The sequence below is a fragment of the Malaya genurostris genome, chromosome 3 (genome assembly GCF_030247185.1).
Source record: "Malaya genurostris strain Urasoe2022 chromosome 3, Malgen_1.1, whole genome shotgun sequence".
NCBI lineage: Eukaryota > Metazoa > Arthropoda > Insecta > Diptera > Culicidae > Malaya > Malaya genurostris.
In genome coordinates, this window is record NC_080572.1 from 48,532,955 (window position 1) to 48,554,183 (window position 21,229).

General features: G+C 36.5%; 1 protein-coding gene across 2 annotated transcripts in view; it reads right to left on the reverse strand.

Moving 5' to 3' along the window:
• The window catches only part of LOC131439648 (catenin delta-2), a 61,192-nt gene that overhangs the window by 23,047 nt on the left and 16,916 nt on the right, over positions 1-21,229 (reverse strand). For both annotated transcript variants that reach the window (XM_058610934.1, XM_058610935.1), the window contains exon 2: positions 8,397-8,422. The gene's annotated coding sequence lies outside the window, so the exon portion shown is untranslated. The remainder of the gene's footprint in view (positions 1-8,396; positions 8,423-21,229) is intronic.

Genomic DNA, 21,229 nt, shown 5'->3' on the forward strand with positions numbered 1-21,229 from the left:
ACTCATCATCTGTAATTCCAGAATCGGATAAAATTCACCAATTTTGTATGGGACCTTAAGTCCTGTAATATTTGTTTTTGAAGTTCGATTTGGTCTTTTTTGAGAAAATGATTGAGCTTTGAGAATCGATTCGATACTGGAACCGGAATTCTAAAATCGGTGTAGCCGAAATCAGTTAAATTCACCTGAGCAGTGTGTAGACATCTTTGAGAAATTGTAGTGCGAATTAAAATTTGGGGGTACATTCCGAATCCAAAAAAGAATACCCCTTAAACTGAAATAAATTTATTTGGTAATCGACTATCCAAGTTTGCAAACCCGATAAACCTGATTAATTTATGTGAAATGGACATTTTTATACTAATCACCCTGCATTTTCTAAACCAGAAGTCGGATCTGACTAAAAAGTAAGAGGTTTTATAGGATTTTAAGACCTCTCATTTGAATCATAGATGATTCTTAGATTTCATTTGAATCTTAGATCGGTTCAGCCATCTACGAGAAAAATTAATTGCATTATTTCAATTTCGTTTCACATATCATTCTGTAATTCCGCAATCAGAAGTCGGATCCAAACATAATTCAGGAGCCTTGTTATACGACTTTTCATATGAGTTGGTAGAAAAAGGTTTAGTCATCTCCGAGAAAATTGAGTGAAATTATTTGTCACACACGCATTTGCTGATCTCGACGAACTGAGTCGTATGGTATATGGAAGTCATGTTCTTCCAGCATTTATTGCTGTAAATAGTTTAAATCAATATAATTATGGAATTACTTCCAACTCGATAATGCTGGTATCATCTGGTTTACATATGCCATATTCGAAAGATTATGTTGTCAAAAATGAACCGTGCTAACATTGGTCCGTGGCAAATTGTCATAAAAAAGGATGCTGTACACAGTCTTTTTGGTACTTAGAAACAATTATATGTAACAGTATAAAAAATCGTATTTCATGTTGCTCCCAAGCATTGCTTTTTCATACAGCGCTCAAAATTCCTTCTACTGGAATAAGGCTTACACAAAAATATCGATATCTCCGTTAAAAATGGACGGATTTTAACAATCTATGGCTTGTTGGATAGGTATTACCGAGCGAAATCTAAGTCTGGAAACATATTCTGTTTTCAAGGTCAAATGTGACAGATACTGTCGAAAAACTGAAAATTTTGACATAAAACTTCGTATAACTCAAAAAGTAAACATCCGATCTCAAAACCATTCAATAGCGTTCTGGGTGACGGGGAGACCTTTCATTTGCGACTAGTTTGATCAAAATCGGTCCAGCCATCTCTGAGATCTCGACCTCTTAGTTGACAACACACATACAGACACACACACATACACACACACACAGACATTTGCTCAGTTCGTCGAGCTGAATCGATTGGTATATGACATTCGGCCCTCCGGGCCTCGGAAAATTTTTCGAAAGTTTGAGCGAATTCTATACCTATTTTTTTTATATATAAAAAAAGGTAAAAATAGGGAAGTTTTTATTCTTTACGCGATAGTATTGCAAATTTTTCTTCAGTTTCCTCGAATAATAGCAGTGAATCAAGACTTCCCGGGACTTTAATATAGGATATTGTTGAAACGTTCACTCACTGACTAGTTTAGTGGTGCATCCGAGCATCTTGAAACCGGAACATGCTGAGTCGCGCGCGAATAATACTAATACTGAAATTTTTACTAACAAATATCCTTCTCCCGTGACACTTGTGGAGTGCGCAGTAGTATATACGGCCTCTAGTAATAACAAGTGCTGGACTAACATCCCTTCCCATTCCTTAGACGATCTACGTTCGGGCCTGGCCGGCGCCGGTACTGATCAATGAATTCTGGGATTACCAGAAGATGTACATTGAAAGATGATTTACCAGTCCCAGGTCGGATCATCTAGAAACTCCCCGTACAATTTCAGTCAATCCCGATCAGTAACGGAGTAGCAACCAGGGATGGTCGCTCAAGCTTAAGATCAAGCTCAAATCGCAGATGGATTTGATGGCCATACCGGAAACTGAATATAAAAAATGTTTCGAGGATTAGATCAAGCGCTGGCATAAGTGTGTTGCAGTCGATGGGGACTACTTTAAAAGGGACAATATCGATTTTGATGAATTATCTTGTATTTTTAATTTTCTGAAAAAAATTCCGAGATCTCTTCGATCAAGGTAGCATTAATTTGTACTCTGAACCTTGAAACTATTTTATATAAAACAGAGAATTAAGAAAATAGTTTCAAATATCTCAGAAACAGTTATTTGAATTAACTCGATATCCGGTAGCTTTTCCATGAATCAATTTGATGCTGTAGGATAAATAAGAGCTTTTTTGACTCTATAAACAAAGTTCCCCACTGACCATACTTCTTCGCAGTTCCATATTTTAACATATGTCAATTTACACTACGAAGAATTTATCCTATTTCCTTGCGTGCCCTAGAAAACGCAACAAGTTGTTCTTTGGCATTCGTTATGAGCGTATGCATATTCCAACATACCTTCATCATTCCCTTTGCGATCTGGCAGCAAATGTTGTTCTTGGTTCCAACTAGTACGAATGGCACCACTTACACTAGTTGAATGTAAACATGTCTCAATAAAGTTTCGCTCGAAATTTTCGAGCACTGAATCTGTGCAGTTTGGTTAATGGAATGTTGCTGCTTCTGGGTGTTGTATATTGGATATATTGAACATCTACTGCTCAGTTGATAAAAGACTGAATCATTTTGAGTATGCTATAAGCAACCAAAAGGGGACGTGCATCCGTGTGTGTTTGTTGTTATGTTTTCAACGCAGAAACTAATCTAATAAGGCAATAATTCCGAACGTTAGCTGCAATTTACATTAATAGTAACCATACGATGTTTAATGGAATCGGAATCAATATTGGAAATTTTCCCGTCGTATGACCTGAAGGTTAAAATCCGGATTAAATGATAATATACATAATAATAATAAAATTCGATGTTGTGAATTTTGTGCAAATGGGTTGGGAAAATGCAGTTTTGTTTCGGAATTTTTCGGCACTATTTCCGGAAAAAGAATCCGATGTGCGGTATAGCCAAAGTCAATTCGTATGACCAGAAAAAAACATAACATACAAATTGGAACAGGTTTGAACCCAATTTAGAAGTTTTGCGTATTTAGCATCGTCGCTCTAAACGACGGTTTGAAAAAAAGTCACAATCAGAAAAAAAATAATCAGGAAATCTATATGAAACCATTAGACATTTTATTTGAACCTGGCATTGTGGAAATCGATCCTGCCATCTCCGAAAAAAGGCGAGTTCCGTTTTTGAGTATTTGACTCCGATACTTCCGGAACCAGAATCCGGAGGTCGTTGTAATTTGACCATCAACTAATATGACCTACAAACTGGAATATTCCGGAACCGGAAGTCGAATCTGGATGAAATTTAATACTAATATTTGAGACGCTAGGTCGTTTCATTTGAGTCTAAGTTTATTAAAACCGGTTCAAGCATCTCTGAGAAAATGAAGAGAGTTCGGTTTTTGGAGTTTTTGACCACTACTTCCTGTACTTCCTAAACTAGGAATAGATATAGCTGAAGCCATTTTTACCATCAACTAACAATAGGTACGGGAGAGTGGGGCAAGTTCGATCAATTTCGATCTTTAAACATGTTAATAATATTTTCAAATTGAATTCGCGCCAAACGTTTACTCCTCCAGCAACCCTACTTCATACATGCTGAAGATGGTGCGCGTGTATGTCATGCGAGATATGATCGGAACATAACCACAATATGAACAGAAATAAATAAAACCCTTTGAATCATATTCACTGAAAACAAAATCGTTCGAAAAAAAAGTGATCGAAACTGCCCCACCCTCCTCTACACAATATAAGAATTATAGAGCTAGTTTAACATACTCTTGAAATTGAAATATTTTTACTTAGTACACACACTAACACTAACAGACATTTTGTAATCTCGACACACAGACTAACACACACAGACATTTTGTAATCTCGACAAAATGTCTGTGTGTGTTAACTACACACACAGACATTTTGTAATCTCGACACACTAACACACACAGACATTTTGTAATCTCGACAAGCTGATTCGAATTGTATATGACAATCGACTTTGATTCAAAAGTCGATTTTTATAGTGTTGTATTGAAGAAAATTGGGATTTGCCGGTTGCGTTCATATACTATTATGATTCTCGAACCGGAAATGTTCGCCATAACCTTTTCAAATTAGATTGACATTGCTAGCTTTCAAATATGCCTAAGTTTATCGAAATTTGTTGAATTTTCTTCGAGAAAATTCAGCCGATAAAAAAAATTCCCGGTTTTTAGAACAGGATCAAATCGCCTATGTTCAGTATTTTTTTGAATATTTCTAGAAATACCATATCCAAAAGAACATCGAAAGTTGAGAATTAAAGTATTTTTTGGGTATCTCGATTTAGAAATAAGAAATATTCATTATGCCAAGTGCACATAATAATGGGAAGAATTCGTTCTTGGCTTTGTCATATAGATAAGTTATGCAATCACTGCGAAAACCGATTTTGGAACCAAGGCCCTGAGGGTTGAGTGTCATATAACATATACCATTCGAATCAGTTCGTAAAGATCAGAAATGGTGTATGTATGTATGTATGTATGTAACGTTTTTGAGCGATCAATTTTCTCAGAGATGGCTGAACCGATTTTCTTGTGGTCCCATACGAATTTCATCCGGATCCGACTTCCGGTTGTAAAAAAAGGGTGAACAGGTGGAAATCTGCAGAGGGAAAATATAAGCTCAAATTTTGATTAGAAACTGTTTCTTCGGTTCGACAGCCTCCTTGTATCGTTTATATGATTTTGAGTGCAGTTTTGTTAACTACGCTCCCAGCATTCAATATTGAAACGGAACGCTGAGCCACAAGACTTTCAAAACATTTTTGTTTAAGTATGAGGATTTGCTTAATAGAAGATTTAAGATTTGAATAATCCTTGGAACGACGTTTAAAAACCTCATCCACAATTTGTCCAAATATTCATCTTTAGAACCAACAGTACCACCCAGCCCAATGTATTCCATCTTAATTTTGTCTGTTACTTGGCTACTAATGTTATTCGTATGTACTAGCTCTTCAAAAAAAAACTCACAAACTCTCAGAAACCAATTTCATCTCTTAAAGAAGGAAATCAAATACTCATAGCAAACGGTGGACAAGGTCAAAGACGATAGTTTTTTAAATTTTGTGAATCCTATTGAAATCAATACCAAGATTGCAACACAAGTATTGTCTCAAGACGACATTACTGAGACAAATTATGATGAAATTAGGACAATCATTCGCCCACTCAAAAACATGAAGGCGCCTAAGCATTCTTCATAATTCTATTAAACTTATTCTGAAAACTAATAGAAATCCAGCAAAAGCATCCGTTCGATGTGATATTGTTGATAACAACTAAGAAATGCTTTCTGATCCATTAAAACTTGCTGCCAAACCCTTACAATTGTTGAACGAAACATGGGATGTTGGCCCCATCTCCAATGGATTGTGTACCATAAAACCTGTGTGAGACAATACGACGTTTCAGAACTTTTACTGAACTTTTCACTTAAACTCAAAATGGAGTATTGCCTCCAACTTTTCATTTGTTTAATCAGAAAAATCATGGTTTTTTAAGATTAGGGCTAGTAAATTTTTTCCCGTCGCTTGCCACCCTGACTTTTACTATTATATCACCGGAGCGAGAAGTGACAGCCATTCGATCTTTGAGCTTGATCCACAATTCAATAGTAGCTTTCAAACGAGCCTAGGCTTGTTACCTCCGGTTGTGTTATTTCCGAGAAAATTGAATGGTAAAAAACAACGCGTTTTGTCGGATACATCACTTATACCATTAGATCTTCGGAACCAGTAGTGAAAGCCATTTGATCTTCGAACTTGATCGATGGTCCACAAGTGGCTTTTCAAACGAGCCCAAACTTGTTGAAAAAGGTTCAGCCATCTCCGAGAAAATTGAGCGTTAAAAAATCTTTTCCGATTTCGTCTAGTTGAGTTAAATAATAATAAATAATAATATGAGTCTTCGAAGCTCCGTTCGAAAGCAGGTTTTTCCAGCAATTATATTACCTTTCTATAGAGAAAGGCGAAACGGTAGACATAAAGTGAAGATAATGATAAAAATTTATTTTCAAATACATATTCTTCTCGTATTATTATATGCTCGGGAACATGTATCTGCTGCCAGAACTAATCCACACTGTAATCCCGTTCCTAACCGCTCGCATAAATGAATTTATTCGGACCAGACCGATCGACATTTGTTGGAATTGTACAAGCACATCATATGCCAAACGGTATGACTCAACTGAAATGCAGCAGTGAACCCTGATAAAACGGATCTTCTGCGTAGGGTTGGAACGGACGGACGGACGGATGGGACTCTTTAGTAAAACTGATTTTGCGGTTACATCGGAACAGCAAATTTATATGAATCGTTTCGATTATGGCAAGCTCCACTCTGTTTCACGAATGGTTGACTATTGGTGGTGGTGCGTTGAGTACGTTCAGGTTTTGACATGTTTAAGTTAATGCAATAAAATGTTTTTCATTTCCTAAAGTAAATGGGGTCGCAGTCATATGAATATCATGAACATCAACTGAAGAATTCGAAATTGAAAACCCTCGTGAACATTAATTGAACTCGAATAATTCTGCACCTAGCAAATGAAGCAAAGCCAAGTCAGGGTACTACAATCTGAAGCGGAACTTGAACTTTCGCTTTAATAGACCTCGCAGCAGATTTATGGCTAATGCTACGATTCTACTGACATTGAAAATTCTTCCGCGTTAGGACGCGAACATACGTCAACTGGCTTGTGAGACTAGCGTCTCATACTCTGATCTGCCAGCACGGGTACATAATATAACCACAAATTATTTTGTACAAAATATACTCGAAGTAGAATAAAAATGTATACTTTTGCGGAAATTTTATATACAAAACAATGCCAACAATGTTTTTAAAAAATATTTTCAAAAAGTACAGTTATGTATGGCAAGCGTAAAGGCTTCTCCAACGTTCCGAAAACAGAACATGCTAGTTAGTAGGAGTCGTTCGTTGGCAGCTGAGTCTTCCAACTGCTTCACTTTGTTTGCATTCGGTGGAAATGATTGCATACTCTTATTCATATTCTTTTATTGGCAGTTTATACATTATTTATAGGGTGTGAAATGTACGACTGAGGTCTCGAAAGATGACAGACACAACTGAAGCAAGATTCGCTCCAACATGCGTGCCCGTTGCCGTCTCGGACTAGATGGCAGAGAGACACCAAGACAAACTCCGTTTGTCGTTCGTTCTTGTTGTTTTCTGGAGCATACTAACAGTCATGCTCGAGGCTTCCGATGACCTACTAGTCGATCTCTAGATGTTCCAGTGCTTCAAGAAGAATATGACAACAAGTGGTACACTTACAACAGTTGTTAATATCTCTTTAAGAAGGGAAGAAAACATTGCTATACACGTTATTCATATACTTTTCTGATATATTACTTATCCGAATTTTATCGGTATTACTAATATATGTCAAAAGACATTCCGAATATATATTTTTTTTATTTTGAGAATCGTTGAATACACGAACCGAAAGTCGGGACGAAACAATGCAATAGTATTTTATGAAAACACTCTGCATTGAATATTCCAAGTACGTGAAGAAAACTGTATTCAGTCAGCTTTGAAAAATCAAATAAAGTTGCAAGTCAAGTAGAGTCCGAGTTCTACGTCTGCTTAGTGGTTTATGTTGAACTGGTAGGTGGCACAACAGCTCGACATTAACTGTTATGCACTGACCAGTCGAAGACTGGATCGTAAGACCAGCGCCCTATGCATTGAACCGCCAACTCATCGGGTCTCATGCGCTAATTTATAAACCACAAATGACAAATTTAACTGTAAATAGCAGAAACTTTACGTCTGCTTAGCGGTTCAAATTGAACTGTCGAGTTTAGCACTAAGCAGTTCAATTTGAACTGCTCTGCACTGATGAGTCAAAGACGAAACGTAAAAATAATAAAAACGGTTATGTGCCCTAGCACAAAATTTGACTAACCCCTAAATGACCAAACCTGCATCGGCCAGAAATAGTCGAAAACACGTTTTCGTTCGGCACATCAGAAAAGACATTTCACTCCGTAGCAAAATAAAAAGTGTTCTGTAAATAGCAGAAACTTTACGTCTGCTTAGCGGACATTTTTTTATGTTCCTAACAGGAATTTTCTCAATCTAATTCGAAATGATCGACACCATCGAACATTGAACAAAAAAAACATACACGGAGGGTTCAAAACAGGCATCATTTAGGTATGCAGGTCAATTAAATGCGTGTTTAACAATACTTACTTGTTTAATGGAGATACATGTGATATCTGTAATGAAGAAAAAAATATCTGTTAGTATTGGCATTGGCTTAGATTATTTCTGTCAAAGGGCCAGGGAACGGATAAATTTCGTAAAGCGGTAGTACTCAAGTGTTTAGCCAGATCGAGAAAGCCCTTATAAAAAAAATTGAGCTTAAACGGACATGGGAAAGTGGAGCCGCCCGGCGATGAATTTTTAAAAGTCCCAGAGTCAAATATCTATTTCGGCAATTTCATTAATAACCTCCCTCCTTTTTCTCATAGGTGATCAACATACTTAACAACAACAGTCAACTTAACATACCATGTGTTAACATATAAAGATTTTTTTAAATTAGTCAAGCAAATGTATTCTACATGCATATAATTTTAAATGCTTACTTATACTACGCATTATTTGTACGACAGAGTAAGGGTCAAACAATTTTACATTTGTCTACATGTAAATTTCCTAAATGTATGTCTGTAGACAGAGTTTCACTTTTTCTACTAAATGTTGAGTTACTTTTTGCCTTTTTTTTATAGAAAAGATAAAGAATTTCTGAAAAAGCCGACTTTCGAACGGAGTCTTGGAGACCCCTATTGTTTATCCCATTCGACTCAGCTTGAAGTGTAAATGGCTGTTACTTATGATTCCAGAGATATAATGGTATAAGTGACGTTAACGACAAATCATTTTTTGTCTATCCGCATAATTATTTCAGAGAGTGACCTATGATCACGTTCAAATGTGTTGTTGGTGATGCACTTGGTTTGAGAAATGTTGCCGAATATGTGACGTAAACGATGATCAGTAATGAATTTTTCAAAACCTGCACCCGATCGAAAATTAAAAACTTTTACCCGTACCCGACAAAAAGTTTTCTAAACCCGAGCCTGTCTCGTTCCCGATAAAAAAAAAATAAAAATCTTTACCCGTACCTGACCCGAACCCAAACAACGAATACTTTTTCTATTTAATTGGGTTCTAAATTCTAAGCATCTCTCGTGGAGTAACCAGAAAAACTAACCAGAAAGTACAAGTTCTGTGCTGGTTTCTCTTCAGTTATATTTCCAAATAGCTCAACTACTTTATCTTCTATAAGAAATTCTTCTACAATTGATCTAGTTCTGGTCGATAAATGTCAGATTTGTAGTGGACTGATTCCTCAAGCAGACTGTGATCCAGATCATCTACCAATAACATTGAGGATTTCAAATAAAGCAATTTAGTTCTATATTCTACCGCCTTAGAACTAATCACCTAGGATACAGATCTCATACCGAAAACAATGTGAACCATGAAATTGTTTGGGGAGATTAGGCTGATGTCGATACGGCAATAGATTATTTAAATCAATGCATGATTGAAGTTAGGAATCTATCAGTTCCAAGAGGTTATTAATTTAATTTTATTTAATTCTCGAATCTTCAACTACTCCTCCGTCGACATCAATATCAACATGCTTGTGATCCAATTATGAGTTCCATAGTTGAGGACATCACAAAAAAATTAATCATAGATTCACTGCACATATCAAACCATATTCAAAACCTTTCTAAGACTATTTTCAAGTCCTCAGAAACCAGTTTCAGCTCTCAAAGAAGGAATACAATACTCTTTGCAAACGGTGGACAAGGTCAAAGTCGAAAACTTTTTCCATTTTGTGAGACCCACTGAAATCAATATCTCCCGTAATTATGAGCATAACACGAGTATTCAATTCGCTTTCACATCTCATTCAAGTCAGTCGATATAACAAAACCGCTTACGTTCGGGACGGAAGAAATCAAGTACAGTATTGTGTAGTGAACAATAGAACGACCTCGAAATGAGTGAACCAAACGAACAAAAGCTACCGCCGACACGAAAGAATACAATTGTTGTTGACTTCAGGCAGTGCAAAATTCGACCTTCAATACGAGAACTTGAAGGTTTGCTTAAGGAGCAAATGCATCTTGGCATTAAACGCGTGCATTTACTTCAATGCAATAAGACGAATAATGTTGTTTACATCCAGTTTTATAAAGAGTTGGATGCAATTCAATTTACAAAAGACTATAACAATGTGCATTTTGTGGAGCACGAGAACATTAAGTACAACATTCCAGCATATATCGAAGATAGTGCTATAGAAGTGCGTGTGCATGATCTTCCCTCAAGCGTCACCGATTCTTCTATTCGCAAAATTATGTACCAATACGGAGAGATTCTCTCTATCGAAAGAGAAAAGTGGAAGAACTTTTTCCCCGGTATTCTAAATGGCGCACGTTTGTTACGCATGCGCTAGAAGTTTCCTATACATTCTTATGTGACTTTCGGACAGGATACAAGAATTCCGTGCAAATCACTTGTTACCTATGACAATCAGATGGTCACATGTCAATAAACTGATAAACTGGACAAGGAAACAACCACACCAAAGGACAACGGTGCTTCCTTTACACCAACCCCAAGCAACCCCAGTACACCTGTGACAGCCATCAACAACAATGGAGCATCTCCTTCAACGAAACCATCAGCATTCCCTATAGAACAAAGTACACCAGCTGCAGTTAACAACTTACCATCCAACCAACCACCAACTGCAACCAATGTACAACAAGGCGCATCTACAACAACTCTCAACGAGCCCAAAACTACGATCAACAAGGAAAACGAAAAGAAAACGGAAATCACATACAACACCGACAATGAAGCAATGGATGATGAGATAAGCTGCGGACAGTGACCCCCGATCCTCGTTGGATGGAAATGGAAACTCATCTCCCCCTAGAAAAAGGGTGGTAACGAGGTCCAATAGCAAAAATAAATTGTTAAGTAACAAAAATGTAAGCCAATCGGCCACGTAAAGCTTTTACGCAAAAAGGCCAGAATAAAAATTTTATTATAAAAAAAACACAAATATTGTCTCAAGATGACATTACTGAGACAAATTATGATGAAATTAGGGCAATCATTAGCAAACTTAGAAACATGAAGGCTCCTAAGAATTTTAAATAATTTTATTAAAAAACTTATCGATGTTACCTCATTACTATTGCTAACAATTTTGTATACTTATTCTAAAGCTTCATAAAAACCCAGCAGAGGCATCCAAATTATCCTTACATTTCATTGTGAGCATTCATTGTGCTGTTGTTGATAGCAACTAAGAAAGCTCTGATGTTTTCTGGTTGATTTAAAGCTGATGTTAACTTTTAAAAATCGTTAGACGAGACATAGGACGATGGCCCAATTTCGGATGGATTGTTCAACATAAGGGACACTAAGTTATTTTAACGCTTTTACAGAACTTCTCGCTCAAATGTCGAATTGGGTATTGCCTGTTGAATCAGGAAAATCATGATTCTGAATATCGTTACTCAGGTTTGAGTCAATTTTTTTCCAGTTTCGCACTAAAAATCCCGGCTTTTTCCGACCAATTTAGCTGAGTTAATCTTAAAATTTGATATTGATTTCAAGACACGAATAATTGAAGAATGTTGAGGTTTCATACTCGTTTCGGTTGTTCAAAATCTTGCTTTGATCAGGGAAACAGATTTCAGATGAATAAAAAATCAAACATTTCTCGCGGACAATCTATCTGAAACCGTACCCAAGTAATCTTTTGTTTTGAACCATTTTTTCGTATGTATTATCACAACTGTCAGTTTATTTGCGTCCTATCGAGCAAAATTAATTGAAGTATTGATGGAAGATGCAACAATTGAGATGCTCTGTCAACCGAAAGGTAATTGCAATTTAATACGGCTTGACAATATATCAGTTAACCCGGCACTACCGTAGACAAAGGCGACGACGACCGCAACGAGACAGTATCGGTACAAGCGTTGACGTCCCTAATGGATGATTGTTCATTTCTGTTGCACCCACAAAAAGGATAGAATACTTCAAATACATTCCCGCTTTCGCCATTCAGTTTCTTTATTGTCTACTGCTACTGGTACAGTCGTATGATATCGGTGTCGTCGTGCAGGCATCCGTTCCTAGCTGGTTCATAATTGGGACAACAATGTGCAACTCATTTCGCTAAAATGTTCCATTCTACTGCTCGGTATTTATTACAAGCTCTTTCTCTGCTCACCCATTTGATAGACTACCTACCGGCGAATGCTTGTTTACAAGAATTGTGCACGTAAAATTGGAGCAATTTGCCTTTGTAATTAGTTGACTAAACAACTCAATTTATTCTACGATGCGTTCTGATGCGTTTCCTGGCACTCGGTCCGTTGCAGTAACAAGATTCCCTATAATCAATTTAACAAGAACTGTTCTTCTTCGGTCAAGGCATTTTTGCACTTGCCGGTGTATGATGCTTTAAAAGAATGTATGGATGCGTACAACCCTCACGAACCGAACAACCGTAACTACAGCATTGTTCCTAACTTTGTTAATTCCAATGGCCGATGATAATGTTATTAAGAATATATACTAAAATGTCGAATGACAGAAGGTCGAATGACAAAACGTCGATGAACGAAAGGTCGAACGAAAAAAAGGCCGAATGCGTCAAATGGTCGAATACGACAAAAAGTCGAAATAACAAAACGTCGAATATAACGAAAGATCGCATGTAAAGACTGTCCCAGAAATTATGGACGCAACCAAAAACTGCCATTTCGCAATGGTTCAGAATGTGTCAATTTTTATGGCCGCGTACTGTTGTTTACACTCTTCTCTAACCACTTGTGCAATTGTTTATTCGTTTTCATTAGTTTGTTTCGAAATGCGTGGACTTTCAGCAGAACAACGTCGAAAAATTGTGTACAAATGGTGCACAGAACGCGGACTGTCACTGAGAAAGATAGCAGAAATGGAAGGAGTAAGCGAAAAAGCCGTGCGAAATGCAATCAGAAAGTTCGGATAACACCTTTGAGGATAAAATGAAAACGGCTCGAAAAAAGGTCCTGCTAACCCTGAGTTGGATAAACGTATACTGACGGCGTTCGAGCAAAAGAAAGAGGTTTCAGTTCGGTATGTGGCCAAAAAGGTGGGCACTTCGAAGTCAAATGTTCTTCCTGCTAAAGAACGTTTGAATCTTCGAACTTATAAGAAGCAGAAACAACCAAAACGTAGTCCGAAACAAGAAGCATCGATCAGGCCGAGGGTTCGAAAGCTGTACAATACGATTCTTGCCTGGAATTTGAACTGTATAATCATGGACGACGAAAGCTACGTGAAACTCGATTACAAATCCACATCGCCGGAACCACAATATTATACGGTGCGAGAAGGGCAAGTGTTAAACCAGTTCGAGACATCGATTGAAGTCGAAAAATTTGGTAAGAAAGCTATGGTCTGGCAAGCAATTTGAAGCTGCGGTAAGATTTCGAAACCCTTCATCACAACTGCTTCAATGAAAAGCGAAGTATACACCAAGAAATGTTTACAAAAACGACTTCTACCCATGATTCGAAGCCACAAGGATCCTGTTGTCTTCTGGCCCGATCTTGCTTCTTGCCACTACTCGAAATCAACGGTAGAATGGAATACTACCAAAAATGTCACTTTCGTCCCAAAAGACTTGAATCCACCAAATTGCCCACAACTTCAACCAATTGAGGAATTTTGGCCATTAACGAAGGCACATCTTAGAAAACATGTCTCGGCAGCCGAAACCATTCAACAGTTCGAAAAAGATTGGAAAAAAGTGTCAAAACTTGTCGCCAAGAAGTCTGTACGGAATTTAATGAGGAACGATCGCAAGAAGGTGCGCCAGCTAGTCTACAATGGCTAAGTAGCAAATGTTGAGAATAATATTCTATTGGTGTAGTCTAATATTATCAGTATATCGAATAAAATTTGAATATCTAGCACTTGTGAATTATTTACAGCGAAATCAAAGTGCGTCCATACTTTATGGGACAGTCTTTAACACATAGTCGGATAACCATAAGGTCGAATACGCCATAAAGTCGAAAGAGACAAAGGGGACGAATATAACAGAAAATAGAATACAACAATAAGTCAAATACAATGTAAGGGTGAATTCTGGGTGTGTTGAATGGGATATATGCAAAGTGTTTATTCCCAAATTATACATTGTTGTTAGTAATCACTATCACTTTACGTAATTGCACTTCATAATTATTTGTTGAAATGAGCAGTGCCAATCTTTAATTGCTAAAGCATAAATCGCTGTAGGAAAACTACTTTGGAATTATTCATTTTTCGTGCTGCGTAACTGAACGTCGAAATGGCAGTTTGGAAACTTATGAAATATTATTAACAAATAAAGGTAAACCGAAACTGTCATCCGATGGATTCATTTACCACTTATATAAACAGGTGTATACGGATCTATAATCTGCGAAAAAAGGGAATTGCGCACAAAATTTGTCTGCGTACCATTTGCCTAACATGATGTCCATTGGTCATTCGAAGCTAAGAGAGTCACTGAAACGACGTTGTGAAATGTACTAGTCACTGACACTAGATTTAAATAGACAAGATTTTTAGATATTCTGAAATATTACTATGCGTGATATAACACATGGATCAATAAGTCCCGAGACTAACAATGGAAACAACATTTTTTTTGCAAATTTTTTTTTTATTCATCCACACAATCACCTTTTAGAATGATACAATGGTTCCAACGTTTTTCCAATTTTTCAATATCATGTTTATAAAAAATTTATCTTTCGCTTTAAAATAAGCTTCAGTTTCAGCGATGACCTCCTCATTTGAGCCAAATCTTTTTCCCTGGAGCATTTTTTTAAGATCAGCAAAGAGCCAGTAGTCACTGGGGGCTAAATCTGGCGAGTATGGGGGGTGGAGAAGCAGATCAAAGCCCAATTCGTTCAATTTCGCCATTGTTTTCATCGACTTGTGGCAGGGTGCATTTTGTTCCATCGAAAGCAATCGCGGCACCCACTTGGAAAAAACCTTCTTCATGCTCAATTTTAAAGTAGGATAGTAAATACACTTCCATATGATGTCTGTGTCATCTCAGCAATCTCACGGAGCTTCACTTTACGATCTTTCATTATAATTTTTGTCACTTCACTCACATTTTCCGGTGTAACGGCTTCGACAGGTCTACCCGAGCGTTCCGCGTCATTTGTGTCGGTACGACCACGTTTAAACTCGGCGAACCACCGACAAATCGTTGCTTTTGATGGACAAGAGTCCGGATAACATTTTTCAATCCATTGTTTCGCTTGCACGGTGTTTTTACCCATTAAAAACAATGTTTTATCAAAACACGAAACTCGGTTTTTTCCATTTTTTAAACAAACTACAAAACGACTTTACTCCAACCTCGATAACTCAGCTGTTTCAGAAACGTATATGTCAAAGAGCCCGAAGATTCGTCGGTTCCAGGGTTGTTACGAAAAATTTCAAAATCAAAACGCGCGAAATCCGCCCGAAGTCGAAAACTAAAACGCGCGAAATCCGCGGAAGTTGAAAACTAAAACGCGCGATATTCAAGTGAAGCGTTAGACAACTATTTTTATGCAGGTGATACTTTACGCAGTACTTGAAAATTCACTTAAATATAATTTAAAAATCTGCATAAGTTTGTCATATGAACACAATAAATAAGTCCGCATACAGCACTTCACTTCGAGAAACCCCATGAAAACGATTTCTTTTTTATTCTCCATCTTTTAATGCTTTAGTTAAGGAGCAAGACTTCTTGCAAGCGTATAAGTAATGTCAACAATAAGTGCGTAAAAACATATTTCGGCGCTTCTTTTACTGATTTTATACAATAAATCTTCCATTTGGCTGAAAAATAAACCAATCAGTTCATTCTGATTCAAATTGCAATTCAAGAAAAGTGTCTTAGTCTAGAACTCTTCGGTTTTCCTTAAAACTGCTCGAGAAAAATTATCTCAGTTTCAGCTTACTTCCACTGACAAATTTGATTAGCAAGAAACACATTCCTATATGGACTTCCTCTTGCAGAATTTTTTTTCGTGGCTTCTATAAGTAAACCCGTACAATAGGAATATTTAATTTAACATGCGAAAGGCAATGGAAATGGCATGTTGTCGTAAATATATTTATTTTTCCGGAAAACTACTTGTGTAACAGAAAATATTTAGTTTTGCTTATTTTGTGTAGCGCAAACTAATACAAATGCTTTGAAGCAGTGTTGCCAACTTTTTGTATTAGGGAAATAAAATATACATTCATAAAATGTAAACAATTTTCCATCAAACGTTGGTGAAAAATTATACAAAACTGATATTTCATACAAAATGTCAGGCTTAACATTCATTTGAGAATAAATTATTTTTAAAACAGATTGTTTGAAACTCAATCCTGCAAGTCACTTTAATACACTCGTTGCACTGCATATATCAATATATGACATACGTACTGAATAAAATGTGCGTAAAACACAAATTACCAACACAAGTTAACTTGGTTTACTGTTGATCCTTAATTAACACTCTCTGATGTACGGAAAATGTTACAGTAAAAATAAAAATGCTTACACTTGTGATTTTGAAAGAAGTGAAACAGATTTCATTGAAGATATTTTTTTTGCTTCGACATCTTTTATTATTTTATTTGGATCAGGGAAAAGTCCACTGGAATTAGTTTCTGTCAAACTTGTTCTCCAGCAGGCATAAAACCTCCTCATCTTTTGCATCAATAGATCAAAATCATCCAAATGATACATTTCTTTAAATCTAGTGCTTCTATAGTAACTAAATGTAATGAGACAGTAACATAAGGAACGATTTTTTGATAACATTAAGTGAAAAATGAAAGTCGAAAGAATTGAAACTTTTGTTAAATATGCGGCACATGCAAGAAATGAGCTCGTTATATCCATAATTAGTTCTAACATAGGAAATCCGAAGAAAAAAATAGGAAAACTACGACGTCGAATGTCAAATTGTAACAATTGAAAGCTCTATGTGCTCTTTAAAATTTAACTTGGTTTCCAGAACACCCAGGTCCTTAACAGACGATGCGCGTTCGAAAACAGTTCGTGGTATGTTATAGTCGAACTTGAATACAGACTTTTTGCTACAAAAAGAGACGACGGAGCATTTAGTGGTATTTAAACTATTTTGAAATATGAAATACGAAAGTCATCGGCGAACGATAGTTTCATACACATGATCGAAAAATTTAGATCGTTGAGATACAATAAAATTATGAACGGTCCAAGGTGACTTCCTTAAGGAACTCCAGATGTAACAGCACATGATAAGGTTGTACAGGCTCCTATTTTCATTATCATTCCATTACCAGTTAGATATGATCGAAGCCAATTAAAAAATGATCCGTTTAATCCCAGTCTACTTAATTGATGATTGATTTCGTCGAACGCAGCAGGGGAAGTTGAAAGCTTTGGCACAGATCCAAGCTGAGTCTCTGATATGTAGTCAGAGCAACTATGTGTTATAAAATCCAGAACTATAATTTCAAACAGCTTCGATACAGCGCACAAAGCAACAATTCCAAGGTAGTTGGATACTATACCCTTGTTCACATAGGATTTCTTCCATATTTCAGGAAAAATTCCAGAACGCAAAGAACAATTGAAAATGTTGGATAGTGGAACCAACAAACTATTAGAACACTTTCTTATCACTACGGATGGAATCCCAGATCTTCTTCTTTTCTTTTATTGTCAGACTTCGCTTCGTAAACATGTGTAAATTTTGCTTTAAGAATGCGATTTTTTTCATACACAAAATTTGTTACCATATTATTGAAGAATCGCATTCCATTTATTACGTTCTTTGTATTATTGAATGTATTATCACTGAGACGATATCTTCCATCTGACATCAATATTCTTGAGTGCAACATGTTGAAAACATTGGCTAGAACCGCCTTCTAGTAAATTTTGAAAAGGTAACAATCAATAGTTTGTCAAAAGTATTTCCGGATGTTTTTTTCATCTTACAATTTTTGTTCAAAAGAGCACAGTGCACTGGATTTCGCTTACTGTACATAGAGAACAAAGATGTTCATATGACATTTAAGACTTTTGTACCACAAGAAAACGTACCAAAAGCATTACAAATCAAGAAATGTGATGAAAAATTGTTTTCGGCAATCATAAAAAAGCTCAGAGCTGGAAAGTGAAGTATTTGAAATAAGTTTGTGGAATGTGCAACAAAATGTTATAAAGAGCCTCGAACCACTAATCTAAAAGATTAGAAAACAGGTGAAAAAATATGACAAGTTATTTAAAATTGTGGAAAAGTTTGCAAAAATAGACAACATTTCTGATTACATTACGGGTGTTGCATTAATATTAGAAGACTACCCGATCAGATGCACATAACAAAATCATAACACAAGTATATCAACAGTTGATATGTATACCAATTTGTGTTATTTTGAGATATTTAACAAATGAAAACAGTTGAAGGTTAAAACTTATGATAACAATATAATAACAAAATCAGTTATGATGTTCTGAAAACAAACTATGTTTAAGTAAACCGGGTAAACGAGTGGATCACAGGTTCGTATGCAAGAGGTTCCTCGCCCTCGTGTATGCGGCTCCGCCGCATAAGCATGTTTCACTATTTCCTTTTTATATTTCTACTACAGAATTTCTCACCATTCACCATTTTGTTATATTCGCCCTTTCGTTGGATACAACCTTTAGCCACTAAAGGTTGTATCAAACGAAAGGGAACCAATTCGACCTTCTGTCATATTCGACGTTTTGTTGTATTCGATGTTTTGGTATCTCGACTATCTGGTACTTCTACTTTTTGTTATATTCGACCTTCTGTCGCAGTCGACCTTTTGTTACATTCGACGTTTTGTGACGTTCGATATTTTGTCATTCGACTATTTGTCGTTCGACGTTTTGTCATTAGACCTATTGCCTTCCGACGTTTTAGTATAAAACCGTTATTAACATTGTTTTCTATTGTCAAAATTCCAATACTTGGGATTTCGACCAACATTCCACCCTTAGAAAACGAAAAACTCACATATAAAATTTGACTCTAATCAAAGTTAAGATTTTCTCCTGAAATCTTATTAGAAAAAATGTCATTCCGCTATTCGAACACTTAAACTATTCCATAAGGTAAAAATGACAAGTCTAGATAGAATTTACTATCACAAAAACCGTACCGACCAATTGTTCAGATTGCATTTTAATAAGAGAACAGATTCCGTTCCCCTCGTTGAAATGTCACCAGTGGTAGTAACTGGTATAGTTCTTTATCGATGAAACGAAATGGTATGCATGTAATCATGTAAAATTTACATAATTGCTTCAAATTTTCACTCATTCAATCAGTTTCCAAGTGCAACAAGAATGTAAACCCAAAATGTCTCAGCACCGATTCGAAATCTGCTAAATTTCAGAGCATAAAATAATCTGGTTCCAAAGCAGGGAAAACTTCTTCCGAATGGTGTTGAGTAACGAGCAACCAATCGCACGTATACCAGCGGAACACCATCACCGATGCTTAATAGATAATCTATTGCGATGGCTTTTCCGATGTACCTTTTCTTTTTCTCTCGGAGGCCCAACTGAAAACAGCAAAAAATGTTCGTACTGTAGTTGACGATAATCAGGAAGAGAGCAGGTTGGTAAACGCAAAAAGCATAAAATAGGTTGGGAATAACCCTATAACATAAAGATTATCTTATTATCAGGTTGTTAGTTGCTGTTCCGTTCTTGTTTCTTCATTCCCTGGTTCTGTCAGGTAATGCTTACACTACTTCTCACTGTCCTGGTCCTGGGACTTCTACCAACTAATAATACCAACCAAGAGAGAGAGAGAGAGAATTTGCTTTCCAACTTGGGGCACGAGGCGATTCAAGCGCGTAGATGTAGTTCGTAATCTGATTAGGATTCGCTTGTGCAGAGGGGGTAAGGACACCATCAGGGCAATCAGTGTACAGAAACCAAAGCTGTCTTTTTGCATCCCACTCAATTTGGACAAATAGCGTTTATTTGAAACGGAACATAGGCAATAATGTCATCAATGAATTTGCCATAGTTTTTCATTGCGTTGCTATGAAAATAAGCATAGGTATCGACATGATTGCAAGTTAGTTCTTTACAGACTAAATTCCAGTGAAAACATTTGATTAATTTGGCTACAACAAAACACCGCAATATAGAAATTTTGAAACTTTAGAAACACAACACTTGGGTCTAAGGAATCCCAACTGAATGAGAAAAACACTACGATTAACCTCCTCCGGTGGTAGCACATCAAACAAGGAAGTAAGCCATGTGACGACATCTGGCCGAGATCATTCAACCCAGAATTGATTCACTGTTTGTTTGTCGTAAAATATGAAGATGCATCTTCGTACTGATGGCTAAGAGCTTAAATAAGTGTCAAATGAATGACAAAATACCTCTTCTTAATCCACCTAGTGGTGTAATGATGCCTTTCTATTGACATTCGAACAGTCCCAATAAAACATATATAGTTAATTTTTGACACAAATTTGGGCTGATTTTTGAAACAAACTCATTCAGTTTGCTTCGGGCAGAGCTCACAAAAGCATGCTTCAGTGCTTACATCCCATATTCGGAAACATTCCTCAAACCAAAAGTATCATCAATAATACATTTGAACTTTATTATTGGCTATTGTGCAGCTAAAAACAGGCGGGTGTGTAATATCACTGACATAACTAAAGGACGTGAATACGTAAAACTTCTCTCACACTTCCGAATATTATCTAATCGTTCAGTATAAATGTTGCAACTTTTACTGCTTCGCTTCCAGAACTGTAACAGACCATACAATTAAATAATACGGAACAAATGAGAGTAAAGTTTAATTTTAATCAAAAACCAGTAAACCAGTTTTAATCCACCTACACAGATAAAAATATTTTGTGAATTTACATTTATTTCCGTGTAC